Source organism: Oryx dammah, unplaced genomic scaffold (genome assembly GCF_014754425.2).
Source record: "Oryx dammah isolate SB20612 unplaced genomic scaffold, SCBI_Odam_1.1 HiC_scaffold_14, whole genome shotgun sequence".
Lineage (NCBI taxonomy): Eukaryota > Metazoa > Chordata > Mammalia > Artiodactyla > Bovidae > Oryx > Oryx dammah.
Window position 1 is genome coordinate 29,950,660 of NW_024070198.1, and position 10,750 is coordinate 29,961,409.

A 10,750-nucleotide genomic window follows, 5' to 3' on the forward strand; every position below is an offset into this window, starting at 1 on the left:
TCAGGATTGGGGTCCTGCTTCCATCATTTGCTCTGAGACTGCAGGAAAATCACCAAAACCAGTCAGAACTCTTAGTAACAAGCCACAGAGTTGGACCCAATGATCTTAAAAAATAAAAGAAAAAAGGAATCCAATGCATAGAATGGGCAGGGATTCAAAAGGGGCAGACTTGGGAAAGGAGCAGAAATTAAGGGCACTTTCAAGACCCGGAGCAGCAGAAGGCACAAAATCACCCCTTGGCCCGGAAGTACTTAGTCAGGACACTGAAGCCATTGCAGCCAGCTATCTCAGCAGAGTTCTAACACTCTAGCACTCTGGGTCCAGGGCCCAAGCCTCAGGTCACATGCCCACACACGTTACCAGAAAACTGGAAGCAGGAGGATTTGCCCTTGGACCTCAGTGATAGGAGGTTCCTTCCTCCAAGTTAACATATAAAGGCAAGTCCTGCACACAGGCCAGGGGGGCTTTGGAGACTGGATTGCCCAAAACTCAACATTGTGGACATGCCCTAACATCTCAGAGCTTTTGTAAAATAGACACATTAATAATGTCCACCTCACAGGATTGTTATGAGGATTTTTAAAAAAAACAGTTGAAGTGCTTGCTTAATCCAGATACCCAGTAAATGCTCGGTAGATGTTAGTTTACTATTATCACTGTTGCTATTGTTTATTATTATTATTATTATCCACTTTCTCTCTTTTAAAGTTAAACATGGATAGTTTTCACTATAAAGTAATATATGCCATAGATAGAAAGATTAAAAAATACTGAAAAGTTGAAAGAAGAAAATGAAATTAGCTACCACCCACAGAAAACCACTGTCCACAATTTGGTGTTTCCTGCCACCCTGTTTTCTGCGTATTGGTTTGGGTTCTTTCTTCCCTTTTTTCCTTTCGAACAGCTGTGATCACCCTGTAGGTATAGTTGTGTATCCTACTTTATAGCCTCTGCATTTCCTTATGTTATTAAAGACTCTTTGCAATCATCATTCTTAGGAGCTGTGAAATATACTGTGGAGTGGATAGGCTCATTCCCCAAGTATTGTTTCCATTTTTTAGAGGGGTAGGGGGGACATGCATTTAAAAATTATGAGTGCTTTTTCAGAAACTGTTTCTGATTCTGGAATGCTTCTTTGGAGTATCAACTGATACTTAATTGACATCAGTTAAGCAATTTGTCCCAAGAAACTTTCAAGACACCATTTCCTAAAATTCCCACACATCTGATGCAGGTCAGGGGACAAAACCCTACAGGACCTGTACCACCTCACTGAATTTTGACAGGACATTTTCGCTGCCACCAAGAGTATGAGCTCCACAGCTCCACAGTCACCTGGAAAGGGGTTGGCCTGCCCACTGCTTTCTCACGTTCGCAATATGCTCAACCACTGATTAGACTGGGGTGGTTCATCCTGCCTGTGAAATTACCTGCCATTAGTGCAGTGGGAAGTGCCTCCACTTCGCCTTTTGGCAGCTTGGGACTCAGGGCGATTTTCTTACAACTTCTGGAAAAAAAGATAATTCTAGATAAGTTCAGTTAGACCGTGTTTATTCTCTTTTCCTGGAGACTTTCCTATTCTTCTCGTCTTCACCTTACATTCCCCACCTACACACACACCCCAACTCTGCCCAGCCCCCACCAGTCTCCAGGCACCTGTGGGTCCCAGGCTGGGTTCCAGGAAGTGGCTCTCATCTAAGGAGGGCAAGGGGATCACACAAACGACCCAGTTCTCCAACCGGGGGTGACTAAAATGCCAGAGACGCTGATTGTTTGAACTTCCTGGGCAGGGCCCGGCATCTGCCGGTAGTGGGGCTTTGGAAGCAACAATAATTAATATTTTGCCGAGTGTGATTCTGATCGTCCGGCCAAGGAGAGGGTCCCACCCAGAGCTGAGAGCCCCGTGGGAACTGCCCCAGCTGCATTCCTGGGCAGTGATTGTGCAAATGGGCACCCTCGCCCCACCTGGGAGGGCTCCGAGGGTGCGGCGGCGGGCAGAGGATGCGCCCCAACCTACCCTGGCTCTGCCCTGGCCACCAGTGTGGAAGTGAAGTGACTAGAAAGGGTGACTGAGGAGGGCAAAGGGAAATGAAATCGTCCTTTCCCCTCCCAGCTACACCTCCTGCCCTTCTGAAATACCATTAGAACCTAGCAGGGGGCTCAGAGGTCTCCTTTCCCAACTTCCTCCTGTTACGTGGCTGGGAGCTGAGGTCCAAGCAGAAGTGAAGTGCTTGCTCTCCTTGAATTTTCTATGAGAAATGGTTGAATGAGAGTGGCAGGAGATTTCAGAAGCACTATCCGTGACATTGTTTATTGCATGCGATTTCAGTGACCCAGAAAGGCTCTCAGGCCCCCTAAACTCTCCTCCTACTCCCTCCCCAGCACCTGAAATGCCACATCACTTCTTCTACTTTCAGACTTTGATGCCAATTAAAAGTTAAGCTTCCCCTAGTGGGGGTCCCTTCCCATGTCAGTAAGTGGTACTTTCTGTTCCCTTTCTGAGAGCAGGTGATGGAGGGAGGGTACCTCACCGTGACAGAAGTCCTCAGATCACTTTCCAAATGTGGGGTTTTTTCAGTTTTTAATTCACTTGAGATGGGGCAATTTCTGGTCACCTTCGCAACCATGCTGTGAGATGGGAGAACACTTAACTGTCACTTCCACTCATCAGATCAGGAAACGGAGGTTCTAAGAGGTCTAGTAACTTGCCCAAGGACATGTAGTTAGTAAGTACCCAGGCAGGGTTGAAATCTTGACACTTAGCTGCTCCCCAAAGCCAGGATAAGGGTGTGATGTTAGTGTTTTTGTTGACTGGTTTATAGAAAAGTGTGAAACAAGTCATAGGGCTCAAGATTTGAGAGGGCTTGGAGTGATACAATGCAGAATGCCTGCCTTCTCTCATTTGAGCCTTATGACAGCCCCAGGCAAGCATCATCCCATTTTCCAGAGGAAAAACCTGAGGCTCAGAGATTTAATATTAATAAATTAATTCAGCTATAAGTACCTCCAGGGAAGTGAACTGGGTCACATCCCCCTTTTTAGGTCTGAGCTTTATCAATGAATGTTTGTTGAGTGTTTGCAGAAGGAATCCTAACATAGCCTGTACATTTTACGGATGAGAAAACAGACCTGCAGCATAAAGGAATGTGCCTGGGTCACATAGTGAGTGGCAGAGCCTGGGCCTCAGAGCTTTCGATCCCCACTCCAGTGTCCTTTCTCCTTCATCCATCCATTCATCCATTCATGCATCCAGCTGTGAGAACTGAGCCGACGCACCCCCAGGTGCTGTGCTGGGCTCTGAGGATACAGACAAACAGGACAGGGAACAGGGCGAGGAGAGTTGGGTACTTGCTTTGAGTCCTAAAACCTAAGGGAAGGGTGGAGTGCCGAAAAGATAATATTTTGATGCAATGTTTTTTAAAAGTCACATGCTAAACTATGGCCCATAGGCCTGCAGTCTATTTTTGTGAATCAAGTTTTGTTAAGATTAAATCTCAGCCTCTGTTTTGAGGAGCCCACAGTTTGATCAGAGGAGAGTAGCCCACGTGGAGTATTTATTTAATTCTCTGTGAGTGTCCTCAGGAACCCAGCCAGAGGGTGTGGGGGAGAGTAGGGCAGAGAAGGAAATGTGCAGAGGTGCAGCTGTAGGAGAGCTGGGGTTATGGAGGGAAACGAAGCAGGCTTCTCCGGTGCAGAAGAGACAGGTTGAGGAGGCAGGGAAGGAGTGGTGGGTGAGCAGGTCTCAGAGATTAGGGAGAGGAGACAGCAATGCAGGGTGCACTGGGCTGAGAAGGGTCCTCAAAGGATCCGAGGCTGGCGAACTACCCTCAGGCTGACACGAGAACAGGAGAGTAAGACCCAAACCAGAGCGGGCAGCATGCCTGGGTGCTAAATCGCTTCAGTGGTGTCTGACTCTGTTGCGACCCCATGGACTGCAGCCTGCCAGGCTCCTCTGTCCATAGGATTCTCCAGGCAAGAATACTGGAGTGGGTTGCCACGCCCTGTACCAGAGGACCTTCCCGACCCAGGGATCGAACCCATGTCTCTCATGTCTAACCTGCATTGGCAGGCAGGTTCTTTACCACTAGCGCCTCCTGGGAAACCCAGAGGGGTCAGATCTTCCCTCAGAAATACGTTCACAACACAATGAATGTGTTTGGCTAGTTGTCCCTGGATGTGCCTAGGGTAATTGCCCCTATCTATTCTGGGTCCCCCACCCTGGGACTCTCCCAAGGGCGGAAGATGCCCACAAGCTGCTGCTGCCTCAGGAGAGCTGCTCAGAGCCAAGGAACACCTTGGAAGAAAGGGAACTTTCGAGGAATTCTTCTCGTTTGCTGAGAATATTATAAACACACACCTAAAGACATTCCATGTGGGAACCTCCCTGGGGGTCCACTGGTTAAGACTTCATCTTCCAATGCAGAGCGTGTGGGTTCCATCCCTCGTCTGGGAGCTGAGATCCCACATGCTTTGCAGCCAAAAAACCAAAACAGAAAACAGAAGCAATATTGTAACAAATTCAATAAAGATTTTTAAAATGGTGCACATCCTAAAAGATATTCCATGTGAATCACTCAGAAGAGAGTCTGGCATAAAATAAATACTCAAAAAAGTGATGGCTACTACTTTATGTTTAAGAGTATTTAAAATAGTTTTTAAAGTTACAATTTGTAAGACCCATGGTTGAAGGACATTGTCCTTCATATGCTTGTCCTTTTGTATACGTTTACATTGGTTGTTGATGATTGCAAGATGTATCTGCTAAATCAGACTGTCAGCTAATAGTTGAGAGGGCCGGGTTGTTTGGGAAGAAGTAGAATCCTGGGTAAGATTTAATCAAAGATGACTTCCTGGAGGAGGTGCTGGGTGAAGAGTTTTAAAGGAATTGATGAGAGGATGGGTGGAAGCATGCTAAATGACATGGAATCTGAAAGCTGGAACAATTTTGCCTACCTTCTCTGAGACTTAATTGATATCATATACATTAAATGAATGGCATGTAACAGGAACCCAGTTACTGGTAGATGATGAAGAAGGAGGGGTGCAGGGGGCAGGGGGCAAGAGAGAAAGAGGGAAAGGGGCCAAGAAGCAGGAGACCTCGGTTCCAGACATAGGTATGCCTCTGGTTAGCAATGTGAGACTTTGGAAACATCACTACCTTCTTAATACCTCAGATTTCTTTTCTTCAAAATGGATTATTCAGGTTAAGATGTCCACCTCTGAAAGTCCCTGATTGTAATAAATACAAAATTATAACAGCTATTGTTTATTACTGCCTACCATATACCAATCACTTTTTTAAAATGATAAACATAACATCTTATTTGATTTTCACAACAAAGCTGTTCAGTTCAGTCGCTCAGTCGTGTCCAACTCTTTGTGACCCCACGGACTGCAGCACACCAGGCCTCCCTGTCCATCACCAACTCCTGGAGTTTACACAAACTCACGTCTATTGAGTTGGTGATGCCATCCAACCATCTCATCCTCTGTCGTCCCCTTCTCCTCCTGCCTTCAATCTTTCCCAGCATCAGGGTCTTTTCAAATGAGTCAGTTCTGCGCATCAGGTGGCCAAAGTATTAGAGCTTCAGTTTCAGCATCAGTCCTTCCAATGAATATTCAGGACTGATCTCCTTTAGAATGGACTGGTTGGATCTCCTTGCAGTCCAAGGACAAAGCTGTTAGCGGTAACAAGGAACAAATCTTAGTGGACTCCATTATTATTCCCGTTATTTTGTTAAGGAAATGGAGGCTCAGAGAAGTCAAATAACCGCTACCAATGGTAGCTTTAGTAAATAGGGTCTCTGACTCCAGGAAGGCAGAGAGATGCTGCCTCCTGGGAGCCATCCCCTCTACAGAGAAACTTTTCCCCACATGGTGGGGATTGGTGCTGGCTGGCTCACTAGAGATGACAATGCTACAGGAAGGAGCCTGCTGTCCCACCGGGTTTCACCGCCCGGTTTCTGTGGCAGCCCCAGCCCATACCTTGAACATACCCCTACCCACCCACACCCCCACCTCAGCACAGTGACTTTCCCCCAAAGCTGTGTCACTCCCAACAGATGACACTCAGGAAAAAGCTCCGTGGTTGAATCACAGTGACCACTTCCTGTTTCATTCAGGGTCCTCTGTGCTCCAGAGCCCTCACTCTGCCATGCCCTGTTTAGTAATAAGAGCCATGGTATGTATGACCGCCCCCCCGCTTCCCCGCTACTAGGGAGACTTAGTCACCCTTCCTGTGCCCTTAGCCTGCCAGGCTGAGGGGCGCAAGCTCTCAGCTTCAGCCCTGTTTGACACCCCTGCTACGGAGAGCCCAGTGGGACCCTGGTTGTCCTGGGGCTGGGTAAGGAGGCAAACCAGGACCCCATCCCTCCAGACAGGTGATGTAAGACTGACGGGGACAGGTGGGTGGATGTTCAAGGCTCAGCCATGAAGTAAGGAGTAGTCACTGACCCCGTGGGCACCTCTTGGGCACCCACTCAAGGCATACTGCTGTTTCTAAGCACAGGGTTCAGGACTCTGTGTGGAAAGACAAACACAGATGGGGTTGTGTGTCTCGGGGGAAACCCCAGTCCTCTCCCAGTTGCTCAGAACAGGCTTCCTGGAGGTTGACAAATTGCAAGGAAGGTTGAGTGTGAGAGCGGAAGAAGTCATCAGATATTTGAGAGGCTGTCTGGTGGGGGACACTTCCTCTGGGTAAAGGAATCCAGGAACATTGTTTAAGATCTTTTGAAGTCTTAAGCCTCTAAAGGTATTTCTTGCCCACCCTCCCCGCAAAGGTAATACAAAATTAAGCATCTAATTCCTAAAAACAAGTATAAAGAAGTCCAATCAAGTTCTGAGTTTTCTCATGAACCACTTTAGTGCTTTTTTTCCTTCTCGTTTTAAAAATAGTTATCACATATCAGTGTCCCTTGAAATTATTTTTATGCTTTCAGATGCCTCCACCTTGCTGTTCCAACAGCCCTGATAGTCAGCCTGTTGGACAGTGGATGGGTGTCACTGGGCCACGTGTGCTGTCTAGTAGAGGGAAGAGCTTTCTTACTGTGTGTGTTGTATGACCACTGAGTGGGCTGCCCAGGAAAGGAGTGCCTGGTCCTTGGTGTGTTCCCACCCACACGAGGTCAGAGTCCCCATGACGAGGATGGGTTGTGTGGGAGAGGGAGTCTGGAAAGGGTACTCTAAGCTCCCACCCAGTCCAGTGATGTGAGGGTGGGAATTCCAAGCACCTTGGAAAAAAAGCATTCATGAGACTTGCTCCAGGCTAGTGGTCAACCCAGATGTGGGTTGGCCTCTGGGGTCCTTTTGGGGACTTTGAGGGGAAGAATTTCTCTTCCTACAAGGAAGGCAAGCTTAGACTTGCCTTGGAAGTTTTGGGACCAACCCTGCAGGAGCATCTGGAAAACCAACCACTGCCACAGATGGCGCTAGTGGTGGGTGTGCCAGGACCAAATGGGCCAACTATGGGGCATCTGGGCCACCAATCCAAGCTCTCTGTATTTAATGCTTTTTAGGCAAATACTGCCCCGAGTCCTCTGATTCATAAGTGCTCCTTGACAGTCACAGCTGTTTTATTGGGTCCTTGTGTGCCTGGTGCCAAGGCTTCCCTGGTGGCTCAGATGGTGAAGAATCTGCCTGCAATGAGGGGAGACCCGCCTTCGAGCTCTGGGTCAGGAAAGTCCCCTGGAGAAGGGCACCCCACTCCAGTATTCTTGCCTGGAGAATCCCATGGACAGAGGAGTCTGGCTGGCTGCAGTTCATAGGGTGGCAAAGAGTTGGACACAACTGAACAACTTTCACTTTCACTACATGCCTGGTACCAGCTTCCAGTTAAATTAATTGGGTGACTAGAGTCAGGAGAAATGGGATGGCATATTTCTTTTAGGCTGTACATAAATGCACATTCTACAGACAATAAATAAAATGCCTTCTGATTGTTTAGTGACTTTGCAAAGGATACACAGAAAACTTGTCATGGCATTTGCCCCTGGAAGGGGAGTCCAAGGGATGAGGTCTGGGGGTGGGAGGGAGACTCTTGGTCACTTAATATTTTTATTTTTTTCATGTACAATTATTAGTAACATAAACTAACAAAAAACGCTGGCTTAAAAATTTTCCAAAGTGCTTTCAGCAGCCACAGCAGGTGGTTTAAGAGGTGGAAAGAGGTACTAGATGTTGTAGGTGTGAGGCCCTCCCTAGAAGGGGCTCTTGACCTTTTACTCAACTTTATTGACTTTCAATTTATAATTTTCACAACACTGAAGTGTTTCTTGTCCAGGATAGAGCTCATTAAACACACTGGGTTAAAAGTGGGTTTGTGGTGAGGGCAGCCCACAGAACAAGGGTACCTCAGTCAACAGCCACCAAAATGACCAGGAGTTACTGGCCAAAGATTACATTGTAGTAAAAAAAAATGGGGGCCACATCCCATGGCATGTGGGACCTTAGTTCCCCAACCAGTAATGGAACCTACCCGCTGCAGTGGAAGCACTGAGTCTTAACTGCTGAACCGCCAGGTAAGTCCCTGTAGTCTCTGTTTAAAGTGAGTCATAATACTTCCTTGTTAAAATCAGTTATTCCAGACAAGCTGTGCCTTGAGAGTAAACTGGTGAACCCAGCTAAATTCTAAATTCTCAGAAGGCTTTCTTAAAGTCTACAGAGTTTATTTCACTGCACCAAGAAGTTTTCACGGACACTGTCCATGAACAAGAGGGGATTTCCACCTCAAGGACCAGTGCTGGCCACAGAGCCCTTCCTTGACCTCCAGCTTACTTCAAGGCAAAAATCTGCATTTCCTTCTATTTCCTTGTGTAAATAAGCACTGGACACCTTGACCTTGGAGAAATGCTCAAACTCTCTGGGACGTAGTTGTGTGACATCCAATTAGAAATTAAAATTCCTATACTACATTCTGTGTTCTGATTGTGATGCTATCAGCATGGATCTATATGTTTTTAAAATGCATAGAACTGGGTACTAGCAGAATCTACTGTACAATAATTTTAAAACAAACAAGAAAACTTAATCCTATGCTTTAAGTAAGACACTCCTTATATGGCATTCTTTTTCTCTGTTTATTCCTGGCAAGGTCTAGTTGTTATTTGTCGAATGAATGAATATTGGAAAGAGTAGAATATTGATGGCAGGCAGGCACTCAATAGTTGTCTGTTCCCGTCACCTTCCCTTTAGCCATTTCAGATAACAGGACACAGTGCAGGTCTCCAGAAAATACTAATGCCTTGAATGTTTCTCAGCCACTTGGGCAATGTTTGACCCAAGAGGAGAGGAGAGGCAGCTGCTGGCACAGAGAGTGACCTGGATGGTTTCCTGTGGTCATGGGTACATTCTCTATCAACAAAGTGACTTCTTCCTGCCAAGCACGTGGCAGAATAGAATAGAATTCAAAATAGAATCAGTTTAGGCACATCCCTTTCCTTGAGCTACTTACATGATGGAAACTGAGTATTTATCTCAATGCCCTGGGTTAACACATGCTGGGGAGTTGCCCAGTTAAAAACTTCACTTACTTTATATGGTTTCAACCTCACAACATCTTCTGAGTGAGGAAGTGAGAGCTCAGACACAAAGATAATGTCCAAAGTTGCGCAGCTACTACAGGGTCCAGCCTGAGTTCCAACTGAGGCTTGTCTGATTCTTAATTCAGGCTCTTACCCACATGCTATACTGCCTCCAGCAGTTGCAGACAGCCTTTGGAATGAGAACATTCCATGTCCCTACAGAATCTAAACAAGCCTAAGGTAGGCGTGGGGTGAGTTCCTTGATGTGTGGGCCCCTCTTCCTTTGGATTTCAAAGGCTCACTTCAATGAAGTTCTGTTAAAGTCAAAAGGTGACATCCTTCCACGGACAGTTGGCCAAGTCTGAGTCCAGCTCTGGCACCTCAAGGGCTTGTCGTTAAGGCAACTCTGGATCACTCTGTGGTTCTATAGTTATCCCCTCTTCTTCTTTCTTGTTCTTCCGCCTTTTCAAAACAATACTTGAGAAATGGCAGCTCTAAGTGGCCCACTTGTTACTGACTGAAGTAGATGCTGACCTGAAATAAAAACAGTTCCCAGGACCTTCAAGGCCCCAAATAGAAAGAGCTATATTCTCTAAACACTTTGATTGCATAAGCTGATTCACAGCTGTACCCAAAGCCTTACGGTGCCAGGAACAAGGTGGTACTCAGCAAATGTTGAAGGAACTAATAAGGAAAAATGAAAGTGAAAGTTGTTCAGTTGTGTTCAACTCTTTGCAACCCCATGGACTATACAGTCCATGGAATTCTTCAGGCCAGAATACTGGAGTGGTAGCCTTTCCCTTCTGCATGGGATCTTCCAAACCCGGGGATCAAACCCAGGTCTCCCACATTGCAGGCAGATTCTCTACCAGCTGAGCCACAAAGGAAGCCCAATTATGAAAAGAATTCCCTAAAGAAGTCAGCTAGAAAATTGGGGTAGAAAGATGGGCTAAGATTTGTAGTGACAATTAGAATAAAAGTACAGGAGTGTATGTGCATATACCTCAGAGCAACGGTTCAGCAACCCCTGTGATGAGGGGAGACACCGCCACGTCTGTCCACTTCTCCTCCACATCTTGTGAACTAGAGCTGTCAGTGTAGACACTTCCAGCCCACCCAGGCTTCTGACCTGAGGAATGAATCAACCTCTCTCTCAGTAAAATACACATAGTATAAAACAACATACAACATCTTCCAATCTGTCCCTTTAGCCTTGAGTTGTCCCATTTTTA